The sequence below is a fragment of the Monodelphis domestica genome, chromosome 8, assembly GCF_027887165.1.
Source record: "Monodelphis domestica isolate mMonDom1 chromosome 8, mMonDom1.pri, whole genome shotgun sequence".
NCBI lineage: Eukaryota > Metazoa > Chordata > Mammalia > Didelphimorphia > Didelphidae > Monodelphis > Monodelphis domestica.
In genome coordinates, this window is record NC_077234.1 from 195,813,390 (window position 1) to 195,828,008 (window position 14,619).

Below are 14,619 nucleotides of genomic sequence, written 5' to 3' on the forward strand. Positions count from 1 at the left end.
CTTATCACTCACCATGTGACCATCTCAAGGAATCTGTATGAGGGAGCTTATCCAGGTTCAAGTTCCAGAATCGAACTGGCGCCCAGGCTGCTCACAGAAAGTGATCAGCCAGATCCACCTCTCTGGGGAAAGAGAGAGCAAAGAGAGCAAATGACACACCATAAATGATTTTATGCCACTTTCCTGAGTCTTATCTGTACTAAAGGTAGCCTAGTTTGACTTAGGACAGCCCAGGGGTCTTTCAGCTGTTTCTGCACATGTCTATCAAATGACATCCTCCTAAATACTTAATCCTTAAGTATGGATGTAGATATTCCTGACCTTGTTAGATTAAGTAGGGTGGAGCAATGTAGAGTTCACAAGACATTCCTGATTCTATTAGAACAAGTATTTCCATTGTTACAATCAGGAGATGACAACTTTGTCTTCCAGTAATGTATGGTCTGAGTAGGGTGGAGTAGTTTTAAAGTTCACACTACCCAGGAATAATTGATAGTCCTCTCTTGTTTAGATCTGATTTTGTCTCTGAAAAGTGTTTGTAAGAATGTTCATAATAGTTCCTGGATTTGTTTTGGCAAGTGTTTTATGTTGTCGGAAGTTATTTTAAATGGAATTCCTCTATCTCCTACTTTTGGAAGTAAATAATAATATATAGAAATGTGGATGATTTATATGGATTTATTTTATACCCTGCAATATTGCTAAAGTTGTTTATTTCAACTACATCATTTGTCTATTCTCTAGAATATCATATCATTTGCAAGAGTGATTGTTTTCTTTCCTCATTACCTATTCTTATCCTTTTGATTTCCTTTTCTTCTGTTATTGTTATAGCTAGTAATTCTAGTGCAATATTGGATAATAATGGTGATAATAGGAATCTCCACTTCAACTCTGATCTTACTGAGAAGGATTCTAGCATTACACACACACACACACACACACACACACACACACACACACACACACACACAATCATTATAGATTGTCCTTTCAGATGGTTTTAAATAGATACTACTTATTTTAAAGAAAAACTATTTATTCCTATTCTATTTCCCCATGTTTTAATAGGAAGGAGTATTGCACTTTGTCAAAAGATTTTTTTTTCATTTTTGAGATTATCATGATTTTAGGGGGAGCGTTATTTATATGGTCAATTCTATGGATAGCTTTTCTAATATTGAAGCAGTTCTGCATTCCTGGTACCTTTTACCTAGTCTTAGTGTATGGTTTCTATAATATATGGCTGTGATATCCTTGCTTACTTTTATTTAACAATTTTGTATCATTATTCATTAGGAAAATTGATCTGTAATTTTCTTTCTCTGTTTTTGCTCTTCCTAGTTTAGGTATCCTTAACATATTTGTGTCATTAAGAAATTTAAAGAACTTCTCCTTTACCCATTTCCCCAAATAGTTTATTTAGGACTGTAATTGATTGTTCTTTAAATATTTAGTAGAATTAATTTTAATGCTTTTATTCTTTTTTTTTTTTAGAGTTTAAAAATATTTATTTTTTTTTAATATATTTTATTTGATCATTTCCAAGCATTATTCGTTAAAGACATAGATCATTTTCTTTTCTTCCCCCCCACCCCCCATAGCCGACGCGTAAGTCCACTGGGCATTAGATGTTTTCTTGATTTGAACCCATTGCTTTGTTGATAGTATTTGCATTAGAGTGTTCATTTAAAGTCTATCCTCTGTCATGTCCCCTCAACCTCTGTATTCAGGCAGTTGCTTTTTCTCGGTGTTTCCACTCCCATAGTTTATCCTTTGCTTATGAATGGTGTTTTTTTTTCTCCTGGATCCCTGAAAGTTGTTCAGGGACATTACACCGCCCCTAATGGAGAAGTCCATTACGTTCGATTATACCACAGTGTATTAGTCTCTGTGTACAATGTTCTCCTGGTTCTGCTCCTCTCGCTCTGCATCACTTCCTGGAGGTTGTTCCAGTCTCCATGGAACTTCTCCACTTTATTATTCCTTTGAGCACAATAGTATTCCATCACCAACATATACCACAGTTTGTTCAGCCATTCCCCAATTGATGGGCATCCCCTCGTTTTCCAGTTTTGGGCCACCACAAAGAGCGCAGCTATGAATATTTTTGTACAAGTCTTTGTGTCCATTATCTCTTTGGGGTACAGACCCAGCAGTGCTATGGCTGGGTCAAAGGGTAGATATTCTTTTGTCGCCCTTTGGGCATAGTTCCAAATTGCCCTCCAGAATGGTTGGATCAGTTCACAACTCCACTAGCAATGAATTAATGTCCCTACTTTGCCACATCCCCTCCAGCATTCATTACTTTCCTTTGCTGTTATGTTAGCCAATCTGCTAGGTGTGAGGTGATACCTCAGAGTTATTTTGATTTGCATCTCTCTGATTATAAGAGATGTAGAACACTTGTTCATGTGCTTACTAATAGTTTTGATTTCTTTATCTGAGAACTGCCTATCTATTTCCCTTGCCCATTTATCAATTGGAGAATGGCTTGATTTTTTGTACAATTGATTTAGCTCATTATAAATATGAGTAATTAAACCTTTGTCAGAGGTTTCTATGAAGATTTTTCCCCAATTTGTTGTTTCCCTTCTGATTTTAGTTATATTGGTTTTGTTTGTACAAAAGCTTTTTAGTTTGATGTAGTCAAAATTATTTATTTTACATTTTGTGATTCTTTCTATATCTTGCTTGGTTTTAAAGCCTTTCCCCTCCCAAAGGTCTGACATGTATACTATTCTGTGTTTACCCAATTTACTTATGGTTTCCTTCTTTATGTTTAAGTCACTCACCCATTTTGAATTTATCTTGGTGTAGGGTGTGAGGTGTTGATCTATTCCTAGTCTCTCCCACACTGTCTTCCAATTTTCCCAGCAGTTTTTATCGAATAGTGGATTTTTGTCCCAAAAGCTGGGATCTTTGGGTTTATCGTATACTGTCTTGCTGAGGTCGTTTTCCCCCAGTCTATTCCACTGATCTTCCTTTCTGTTTCTTAGCCAGTACCAAATTGTTTTGATGACTGCTGCTTTGTAATATAGTTTGAGGTCTGGGACTGCAAGGCCCCCATCATATGTGTTTTTTTTCATTATTTCCCTGGATATCCTTGATCTTTTGTTCTTCCAAATGAACTTTGTTATGGTTTTTTCTAAATCAGTGAAGAAGTATTTTGGTAGTTCAATGGGTATGGCACTAAATAGATAAATAAGTTTGGGTAGGATGGTCATTTTTATTATATTGGCTCGTCCTATCCATGAGCAGTTAATGTTTTTCCAATTGTTCAAGTCTAGTTTTAGTTGTGTGGCGAGTGTTTTGTAGTTGTGTTCATATAGATTCTGTGTTTGTCTTGGGAGATAGATTCCTAGGTATTTTATTTTGTCTAAGGTGATTTTGAATGGGATTTCTCTTTCTAGTTCTTGCTGCTGAGCTGTGTTGGAGATATATAGAAAAGCTGATGATTTATGTGGGTTTATTTTGTATCCTGCAACTTTGCTAAAGTTGTTGATTATTTCAATTAGCTTTTTGGTTGAATCTCTAGGATTCTTTAAGTAGACCATCATGTCATCCGCAAAGAGTGATAACTTGGTCTCCTCCTTGCCTATTCTGATGCCTTCAATTTCTTTATCTTCTCTAATTGCTACTGCTAGTGTTTCTAGTACAAAGTCAAATAGTAGAGGTGATAATGGGCATCCTTGTTTCACTCCTGATCTTATTGGGAATGCATCTAGTTTATCCCCATTGCAGATGATATTAGCTGTTGGTTTTAGATATATACTGTTTATTATTTTTAGGAATGACCCTTCTATTCCTATGCTTTCTAGTGTTTTTAATAGGAATGGGTGTTGTATTTTATCAAAGGCTTTTTCTGCATCTATTGAGATAATCATGTGGTTCTTGCTAGTTTTCTTGTTGATGTGGTCAATTATGTGGATGGTTTTCCTAATGTTGAACCAGCCCTGCATCCCTGGTATGAATCCTACTTGATCATGGTGAATGATCCTTCTGATCACTTGCTGGAGTCTTTTTGCTAGTATCCTATTTAAAATTTTTGCATCTATATTCATTAGGGAGATTGGTCTATAGTTTTCTTTCTCTGTTTTTGACCTGCCTGGTTTTGGAATCAGTACCATGTTTGTGTCGTAAAAGGAGTTTGGTAGAACTCCCTCTTTGCTTATTATGTCAAATAGTTTGTATAGTATTGGGGTTAACTGTTCTCTGAATGTTTGATAGAATTCACAGGTGAATCCATCAGGCCCTGGGGATTTTTTCTTAGGAAGTTCTTTGATGGCTTGATGGATTTCAATTTCTGATATGGGATTATTTAAGAATTCTATTTCCTCTTCTGTTAGTCTAGGCAGTTTGTATTTTTGTATATATTCATCCATTTCTCCTAAATTGGTGTATTTATTGCCATATAATTGGGCAAAGTAATTTCTAATGATTGCCTTAATTTCCTCCTCATTGGAGGTGCTGTCCCCCTTTTCATCTTTAATGCTGTGAATTTGCTTTTCTTCCTTCCTTTTTTTAATTAGATTGACCAGTACTTTGTCTATTTTGTTTGTTTTTTCAAAGTACCAGCTTCTTGTCTTATTTATTAAATCAATAGTTCTATCACTTTCGATTTTATTAATTTCTCCCTTAATTTTTAGGATTTCTAATTTGGTTTTCTGCTGGGGGTTTTTAATTTGATCGCTTTCGAGTTTTTTCAATTGCATTTCCAATTGATTGATCTCTGCTCTCCCTTGTTTGTTAATATGAGCTTTCAGGGATATGAATTTGCCTCTGATTACCGCTTTGGCTGCATCCCAAAAGGTTTGAAAGGATGTTTCGCCATTGTCATTTTCCTTGATGAAATTATTAATTGTTTCTATGATTTCTTCTTTAGCTAAACGGTTTTGGAGTATCATATTGTTTAATTTCCAATTGGTTTTAGATTTGGTTTTCCATGTACCATTACTAATCATTATTTTTATTGCCTTGTGATCTGAGAAGGCTGCATTCATTATTTCTGCTTTTCTGCATTTGTGTGCTATGTTTCTGTGACCTAATGTATGGTCAATTTTTGTGAATGTGCCATGTGGTGCTGAGAAGAAGGTGTATTCCTTTTTATCCCTATTTATTTTTCTCCATATGTCTATTAATTCTAATTTTTCTAAGATTTCATTCACTTCTTTTACCTCTTTCTTATTTATTTTTTGATTTGATTTATCTAAATTTGATAATGGTTGGTTTAAGTCTCCCACTAGTATGGTTTTATTGTCTATTTCTTCCTTCAATTCTCCTAGTTTCTCCATTAGAAATTTGGGTGCTATATTATTTGGTGCATACATGTTGATTAATGATATTTCCTCATTGTCTAGAGTCCCTTTTAACAAAATATAATTACCTTCCCTATCCCTTTTGATCAGGTCTATTTTTGCATTGGCTTTATCAGATATCATGATTACCACTCCTGCCTTCTTTCTATCAGTTGAGGCCCAGAAGGTCTTACTCCATCCTTTAATTCTGACCTTGTGGGTGTCAACCCGCCTCATGTGTGTTTCTTGAAGACAACATATGGTAGGGTTTTGGATTCTAATCCATTCTGCTATTCGTCTACGTTTTATGGGTGAGTTCATCCCATTCATGTTCAAAGTTATGATTGTCATTTGTGGACTCCCTGGCATTTTGATTGCCTTCCCTAATTCTAACCTTTTCTTCTTCGGCTCTACCTTTTAGTCCAGTGATTTACTTTGAATCAGTCCCCCTTGTCCCCTCCCTTGATGTTTCCCTTTTTAGTCCCTCCCTTTTTGTTCCCTCCCCCTCCCCCCTCTCTTTCCCTCCCTTTTTGTTCTCCCTCTCCCCCTCCCCCCCTTGGTTTTCCCTTCTCCTTACCCTTGTTGGGTAAGATAGAATTCAAGATCCCAATGGATCTGGATGTTTTTCCCTCTCAGAGTTGATTTCCCTGAGATTGAGGTTTAAGTAAACCCCCCCCCTCTCTTCCTCTCCTTCTTATAGGAGTTTTCTTCCCCTCCCCTTCCCCTGTGAATCTTTGTGTGAGAACCATTATTCTATTTGGTCTTTCTTTACCCCCTATTTATACATTACATTTTCCCCACATATTAGTATACATAGGTTGATATAAATGTAGTCCTTATAGAAGAGAGTTTGAGTAAAAGAAGATAACATTTTTCCCCTTTCCTTAATATTTACCTTTTCAGGTATTCCTTGCTCTTTGATTTTCGATATCAAACTTTCCACAGAGCTCTGGTCTTTTCTTTGCAAAAAGTTGGAAGTCTTCTATTTTGTTGAATGCCCATACTTTCCCTTGGAAGTATATAGTCAGTTTTGCTGGGTAGCTGATTCTTGGTTGGAGACCCAGCTCTCTTGCCTTTCTGAAGATCATGTTCCATGCCTTACGATCATTCAGCGTAGAACTTGCAAGGTCTTCTGTGACCCTGATTGGCATTCCTTTATATCTAAATTGTCTTTTTCTGGCTTCCTGTAGGATTTTTTCTTTTGTTTGATAGCTTTGGAATTTGGCAATTACATTCCTGGGAGTTGTCTTTTGGGGGTTTAGTGTAGAAGGTGTTCTGTGAGCTCTGTCAGTGGCTGTATTGCCCCCTTGTTCTAGATTCTCTGGGCAATTTTCTTTGATTATATCTTGTATCACCATGTCCAGTTTGGTGTTTATTTCTGGCTTTTCTGGGAGTCCAATTATTCTTAAATTTTCTCTTCTCCCCCTGTTTTCCAGATCTATCACCTTGTCGGTGAGATATTTTATGTTCTCTTCTAATTTCTTGGTGTTTTGGCTTTGCTTTATTAGTTCTTGCTTTAAAGCCTGGTTTTCTTTTACAGTTTGGTCAAACTGGTTTTGTAGATGCGTGAATTTCTTTTGCATCATTTCCCACTTTTCCTCCCAGAGGGCTTCCATCTTTTTGGTCCTTTCTGATTCAAATTCTTCATGGGTTTGTGGAGAGTTTCTATTTCCTTTGGAAGATTTTGGAGAATTTTCTTGTATATCTTCTTCTATCTGCTCTGTATTTTGTATTTTGGCTCCATAGAATGTGTCCAGAGTCGCCCCTTTCTTCTTATTTTTCTTGGTATTTTGGGGCTTCTGTGCTTCTGTGGAGTTTGTCATCTCTGAACGTGGAGGATTGGCTTTTCTTGTCTTTGTCTGGTGATCAGAGGCTTTAGTCCTGGGCAGATGTTGGTTCTATGAGCGTTCCCTGGGTTAAACTGAATATGCCTCACTGGAACTGGAATGGAAGGGTCGGACCACGAGGCCACACTCTCCCCCTGGCTCGATTTCCGGAAATTGCCTTCAGAATCCCTGGCCGTGAGGCTGTTTCGTCAGCCTGCGGGGGGATGGGCTGCCGCTTCCCCAAGCTCCGAGAACACAGACTTTCACTGAGACTTGGATAGCAGGATCCAGCCCGTGAGGCTGTCTTGCCCGCCCTGAGGGTTGCTGTTGTTTTGACCAGCTCTCTGCAGTGGAGGCCCCAGGCAGTAACTTTCACCCGGACCGACCAGCTCTTTGCAGCGGAGGCCCCAGGCAGTAACTTTCACCCGGACTGGGACTTGGGTAGAAGACCCTGAGGGTTGTTGTTCCTCAGACCCTGCTCTCTGAGCCCAGCGCGGCTGCCGCTTCCGGGAGCCTTGGACTCTGCGCTCCTACCCCTGAGGTCCGAGGGATCTCGGGTTCTGGCTTTTAAGGGGAGCCGTACCTTTTGAACCGGGTCCAGGTCCAGGAGGAGGGTTCCCAGGGTCTGTGCTGTTGGTCGTTTTGAATTTCGGAGCCTTAGGAGCTTCTAGTTTGAGATGGGTCGGGAAGGGTTTTCCGGAGATCTGAACTTCAGCTTTCTCTAAGCCGCCATCTTAACCGGAAGTCCTATTTTTTTTTTTTAATGCAAAGACCTGTGGAGAAGTCTGGAGTCCCAGTCCAAGGCAATCTGGGTTGAAATGCTAATGCTTTTATTCTTAGGGATTTTTTTCCCTAAAGGAGCTCATTTATGGTTTGATCAATTTCTTTATTGCTTGAATGGAATTATTCAAGCATTCTATTTCCTCCTCTATTAATCTGGGCAATGTATATATTTTGCAAATATTCATCCATTTCACTTAGTATTTTAGATTTATTGTCTTATAAATGGGCAAACACACTTAATCATTGCTTAATATCATCTTCATTTCTGGTGAAGTCACCCTTTTCATTTTTTACTGTAATATTTTTATTTTCTTCTCTTTTTAAAATTAAATTAACCAATACTTTTTTCTATTTATTAGGTTTTTATCATAAAACCAGATCCTAGTTTTATTTATTTGGTTCAATGGTTTTCTTGTTTTCAATTTTATTAGCCTCTCTTTTGATTTTCAGGATTTCAAACTTGATGTCTAATTGGAGATTTTTATTTGTCCTTTTTCTAGTTCTATTATTTATTGTTTTGTTTTTAGTTGCAGGTTCAATTCATTCATCTGTTCTTTCTCTGTTTTATTCATGTGTTTAGAGATAGAAATGTTTTTCTAAGTGCTGCTTTGGCTACATCTCATAAAATTCAATATGCTGTCTCATTTTGTTCTCTAATTAAATTATTTATTATTTCTATGATTTGTTCTTTGACCCTCCCATTTTCAAGAGTAGATTCCTTAGTTTCCAATTAATTTTAATCTTTCTACAGACTTTTAATGAATATAATTTTATTGTATTATGTTCTATAAAATATGCATCTAATATTTCTGCTTTTTTCATTTTCAAATGGTATATTTTTCTCCTTTAAAATGGCTAATTTCCATGTAGATGTCATGTACCACTGACAAAAATGGTATATTCTTATCCTATTCAGTTTTTTCAGAGGTCAGTCACATATAACTTTTCTACAATTTTATAAATCTCAAATTCTTTTTTTTGTTAGATTTATCAATGTTTTTAAATCACCACATTTATTCTGAAACCCATTCATCTCCTTCCACATCCCAAAGACTAAGCACATATTCTGCTCTGCAATATAATATAGTTTCCTATAAAACTAGACCTCTAATATTAGGCTCTAGCTTCATTCCTTTACATGGTACCAGCATCATCATTATCTGGGAATGCAGTTTTTGAGTGTGGATTTTAAAATTAATAATCAATAACTAAATATTATATTTTATATAGTATTATTAATAATAAATAAAACAAAAGAACTGTCTGACTTAAGCCTGGTTGCAGTTCCAAGAGAGGAAGAGAGAGGAGTTACAGCCACTTAAATACAATCACACAAAATGCAGGGATGCAGGAAAAGGGAATTTTGGGAAATACTAAGGGACTTCTGGTGGATGAAATGAAAAGACTCAAAATCTCTATATATATGTATGCCCCACTCTGATCCTATTTGGGGAACCAGTTTCCCCAAAAGGATCATGGAAATATAATCAATTTAAAATTGCAATAATTTGTGGATAAAAAGGAAAAGAGAACAAAGCCAATAATTACTAGGTTGACAAAAAGCCAATTTGGGGAAATTCCCCTTTGGCATAAGAGTATGCATTAAAAAAGACATTTCAGCCCCTCATAGTTTAATTCACACCCCAAAGTTCACTCTGGATCTTCTGGTATGGCATGTGGTCTCTGCAGGCATATCTTTATGGCACATTCTGGATTCTGGGAGGTAGCAAGTTTATTATCCTAAAAATGCTCAAATTTAAATCAAAGTTTACAATAATAACTTGGCCCCCGTGAGTTGAATAATAACAGACATAGGGATCAATCAGGGATACATGGCTGAATATGAGGTATATGAATCAATTTGCAAAAGAAAATCAAAAACATGGAAAAATCCAAATAAAAGAGAAAAATAACTTGTGGATGAAATACAAAATGTAAAATTGTATGCCTTAAAAATCTAAGTAAAAGAAAATACAAAGCTATAACAGGTCCTTGAATAAGGGCCCAATTAAAATGATTTAAGCAATTATGCATTTACCCAGTCAGTAGCCAGGACTACAGAAAGTTTGCCACACCATGAAAGACAGAAAAGGGTCTAGATTATAGGAGACAGGTAGGAGCCAAATTTGAGATACTTGGTAGAATGTGGGACAAGGAAGACCTGCCTTTAACACATATTATTCAGCCACAATCTCGAACCCCAAACAAGTTCAAGTCCTCTTGTCTTGGCTCAAAATTGCATCAATTCCACTGGGATCTGGTCTCTTTGACCCTGAGCTCCAAAGGCACTATGAAGGTGCTCTGTGCTTTTTAGCACTATACATCTTTTGTATATTCCTTTCTTCTGGAATCAGACAGAATCACAAAGCAAAGTCCCATAATTATTTTAAACAATCAATGGCATCATTATTATAGTCTAAAGCTTTTGGGCCATGCAGTAATATTAGAACAAATCTATTTAAAACTTATATTACTGGAAAATAAAAAAAAATAAAGAAAAATTTTCTCAATACTGTTGACCTGTGCTTCAAATACAAAAAGGAAAGAAAAATAAAACCCAGTTGCTATATTGTACATGCAAGGAAAAAAATAATAAAAAAGTTTTAAAAATCAAAAATATATAACTTAAAATCAGTGACACACTGTGTCAGCCATGTGTGGGTACAAATGATTTTCAGAATAAAATAGTAACACAGTAGATAATGCACATTCAAAAAAGTTCCAAAGTCCCCAAAATTCACAATGGCCCAGTTAATTACAATAGCAAACAAACCAACTCTCATATTTCATACAAGTTGTTGTATGCCATAAAAAAAACCCTACATACTGATGGATATTTGTCACAATTTTTACAAATGTAGAAAATCTTTCAATCTTGGCAAACATATTTTTAAACAAAGTAAAACTTATTTGGGTCTAGAACATCATCAAGAAATCTAGATTGTTTTGCTGGAAGTAAATCCAAATGAAGAGTTTTTCATGAGCTCTTTTTTTTTGCTTCCTGATTCATATAAACACCTTGGTAGGCACATTTCTTTGTTTCCCTACCTTTAATAGAACATTCTTTATAATATAAATATAAATACAAAATATCTATTCAGAAACCATTAGTTATGTAAAATTATTTCTAAAGACCCCTTAAAATTACAATTAAATTTTTAGCTTATTAAATTCTCTAAAGGTTGTTTATAGCTTTTGATGAAGTCCATCCATCATCATCTATGTGACAATATACAAAGGCAACATGTCATCTTCGATGGATCTAGTGAAAATGGTGTGGCCAAGATGTTCATGGGCTTACAAGGATATTTTTGTTCTTCAGCAAAGGTAAAGGTACAAATTAAAGATCAATATAGTCAAAACATAGCTTTAAATAATTCAGTATAACAAAAAGATATTAATTAAATTAAAACAGATAAACTCTTAAAGCAATCAGTAAATACAATAATATTAACCAATGAGAAGGTGCAGACAGGCAGTGCAGTCAAAATCTTTTTCACCAATCCTAATAGACTTGTTCACTATTATAGGAGAAGAATAAACTCAAAACAGTTAGCAAGAAACTTCCAGATCTCTTTTAAAGTTTCCTTCCCCTCCTCTCATATTTATTATCCATTTAGATTTCATTTGTCAGAGGTCTGAATTTTCTCATAGAAGCACAGGGTAGAATCTGCCCTCTGCATGTTGAGAGCAGTTAGCACTTTTAGGACTCTGTCAAAATATTTCAGGTTGGTTTGTAGCATAAGCAGCCTAGCTTGTGGCATATTCTTGAGGAGAAAGAAATAAAGTGAGAAATCTCCAATGAAAATAAAAAGTCCCAAGATAAGAATTGAGCAGATCCAAATTGAACTTTTTAGCTCTACCAACTCAAACTCTTGTTTCAGAATTTCAAGCATGCTTTTCAATAGCATTTTTCCTGAAAGATGCTGAATGGGGTTTGTTTAAAGAGTAAACAGAAAGAAGCAAAACTTTGAGGGAAAACAAGAGAGTATTTGCATATGAGAGAAAAAAATACTTCTCCTTGGTGTTTTGGGTCAAGAGAAAGAAGCGAAAAAAATCAGATTTATTCCCCAAAACTGATTTTAAATCTACTGATTTGGAACTAACTTCCCTTCCTGTTAAAAACCTTTCATAACAGCCTTCTAAACTAGGAGTCCAGGATCTCTTTAAAAGAAGATATGTTTGAAAATTAGAAGGTGTGAGGTTCTTTTCTCCACTCTGAAAAATGGCTTTGGCAGGCTAGAAACACACATGTGGAATGTGGAAAGGGATTGGGCAGAAAGATGTTTATATGTCACCCTCTGTGGAAAAAAAATTGCTGGGATTGGCAGGCTATTGTGGCGGGTTTGGTCTCAGCAAGAGGAGGCTCCAAGCTGGGTGGAGAGTGATGAGGAATGCTGGACAAGCATATGGAGAGGAGAAACATCAGGCAGAGGCAGGTGGTGGGGCAGTGCAGGAGCGCAGGCACATCCCGTCACTGGACCCTCATGGTGGGCAGCAACTGGTCAAACTTACTATCTTTACTGTAAGGCTATCTGCTCAAAATTTTTTGAGAATTCATAATTGCTTCATGGTAAACCAAAATGTAGGTTTTAAAATCAATGTAGTAGTAGTCTCTTGGTAACCGAGGATGACGATTGTCTTTGTGTGTTTTCATCTATGATAGATGAGTGTGCACAGACACTTGTGCATGAAGGAGATTTAAGTGGAAAAGTCGATGCACAGAGACAGGCCCACTCTCTCGGCATTAATGGCATGAAAAATCATTACACCTGGAGACTTTGCCAGCTGCATTGGATGGCTGTATTGTCTTTTGTGCTCCAACACGCCCTAAGCACTCCACAGTGCTTTGCTGTGTCGCCATCTCAGCTGTTGAACCTCCTTATTGTTTTCTTCTACCTGTTCCGCCAAAACAGTCTTCATATGCTGGGTGAGCAAAGCCCTGGTTCACCAGGGGTCTAAGACCCGATGGCTACTCTCACAAGGTTTAGCCAGCCTGTCGAAGCCATTGCCCGGGTGTGTGGCCACTGCCACAAGCTAGCAGCTACTGGGAGCCACAAGTGAGAGCTGCATGTCAGGTGAGGGTCAGAGGCTGGAAAGCTGCCCTAGAAGGGCATGACAAGCCCTCCATACCAGAGATACTACCCCTTCCTAAACACCCCATACACCCCATTAAATTAATAATCAATTTAAAATTAATAATCAATAACTAAATATTATATTTTAAAAACATTTTGTTCATAATAACTAAAACAAAAGACATACCTGACTTCAGCCCAGTCAAAGGTCCAAGAGAGGAAGAGGGAGGAGTTACAGTCACTAAAAAACAATCATGCAAAATGTGGGGACATAGGAAAAGGGAATTTTGGGAAATACTAAGGGACTTCTGGGGAATGAAGTCCAAAGGCTCAAAATCTCCATTTATACACTGAGTAATCCATAAATCTTCCTTATACTGTGCTACCAGTGCTGGGTCCATGACAACTTTGGTAGTTGCAAGCAAACTACCAGTTTGCAATGCCAGCTGATTCCAAATTAGGATCTCCAGTAAGTTTTCTAGCAAGTGAAATGAAGAGCTTCTCAAAGTTACAGTTAATTTGGCTGAATGTCATAGTCCTGGATATTCTTCTAACTGGAAGACAACTGATTTCACCTCTACTTCTCTATCCTCAATATCTGCTTTATTGCCATACAAAATTTAGGAATATTTTTGCATACTTGTACCAGATCTCTGTGTTGATTAGCTACATTCTTGTAAATAATTATTTGCATGATATTAAGCATTATGATGGAACACTGAGCTTGGATATAAAAACTGTCTTTCATACCACAAAGTTTCTCTTGGGCATCTGTATCCCTCATGTTGAATTTAATAGGGCATTTGTTAGGTCAGACCAAGAATGAATCGACCTCAATACCCAAGATGGCTACATATTTCTCAAATTCACCAATCAAGTGACTATTTACAAATAAAATGTATTTAGTACCTCCATCATCAACTAATAAAAGTCTGAACTGCACTTGGAGTTCTCCTTGAATGGCCATCATGTTGTTCTTCCAGAAGCATCCCTCTCTCTTCCTTTCTGAAAACTAAAGAGGATGGAAGCACAATTCCAAGATTCTGTCTTTAAATGCACTTGGATATTCACTTTCATTTTTTTGGGTGAGTTCATCCCATTAACATTTAAAATTATGATTACTAATTTTGTGGTTCCCTCTCTCCTACTTTCCCATTTATTCTTCACTCTTTCCTTCTCTTTCCTTTCACAATAGTTGCCCTCAAATATGTTTTGCTTCCCCAATCTGCCTTCTGTTCTATCAGCTACCCTGCTCTCATCCCCCTTCCCTTTTACTTCCCTTTAGGAAAATATAGAGTTCTATACCTAATGAACTGTGTATGTTTTTTTTTAATCTTTTACTCTATTCTAACAATGAATAAAGTTCAAACACTGCCTACTTCTTCAATGTCTCCTCCACTTCATTACTCTTTCCATCTTTTTTAATGGGAGATAATTTATCCAATTCTACTTCCTCCTACCTTCTTTCTTGCCACTTAAGTTTGATGTGTTTGGGTATCATTCTATTATACACAACTCATACTCATGCCCTATGTCTATGTATATCCTAACTGTCCTGATAATGATTAAAAGTATCATCTCCCCTTATAAGAATATAAATAGTGTAATCTTATTGAATCCTTTATAATTACTTTT

The 14,619-nt window shown here is 36.6% G+C and overlaps 1 pseudogene; it reads right to left on the minus strand.

Annotated features, from left to right (window-relative positions):
• Positions 1-13,951, minus strand: part of LOC130455969 (GTP-binding nuclear protein Ran-like) — a 32,464-nt pseudogene extending 18,513 nt beyond the window's left edge.
• Positions 13,952-14,619: the final 668 nt, after the last annotated feature.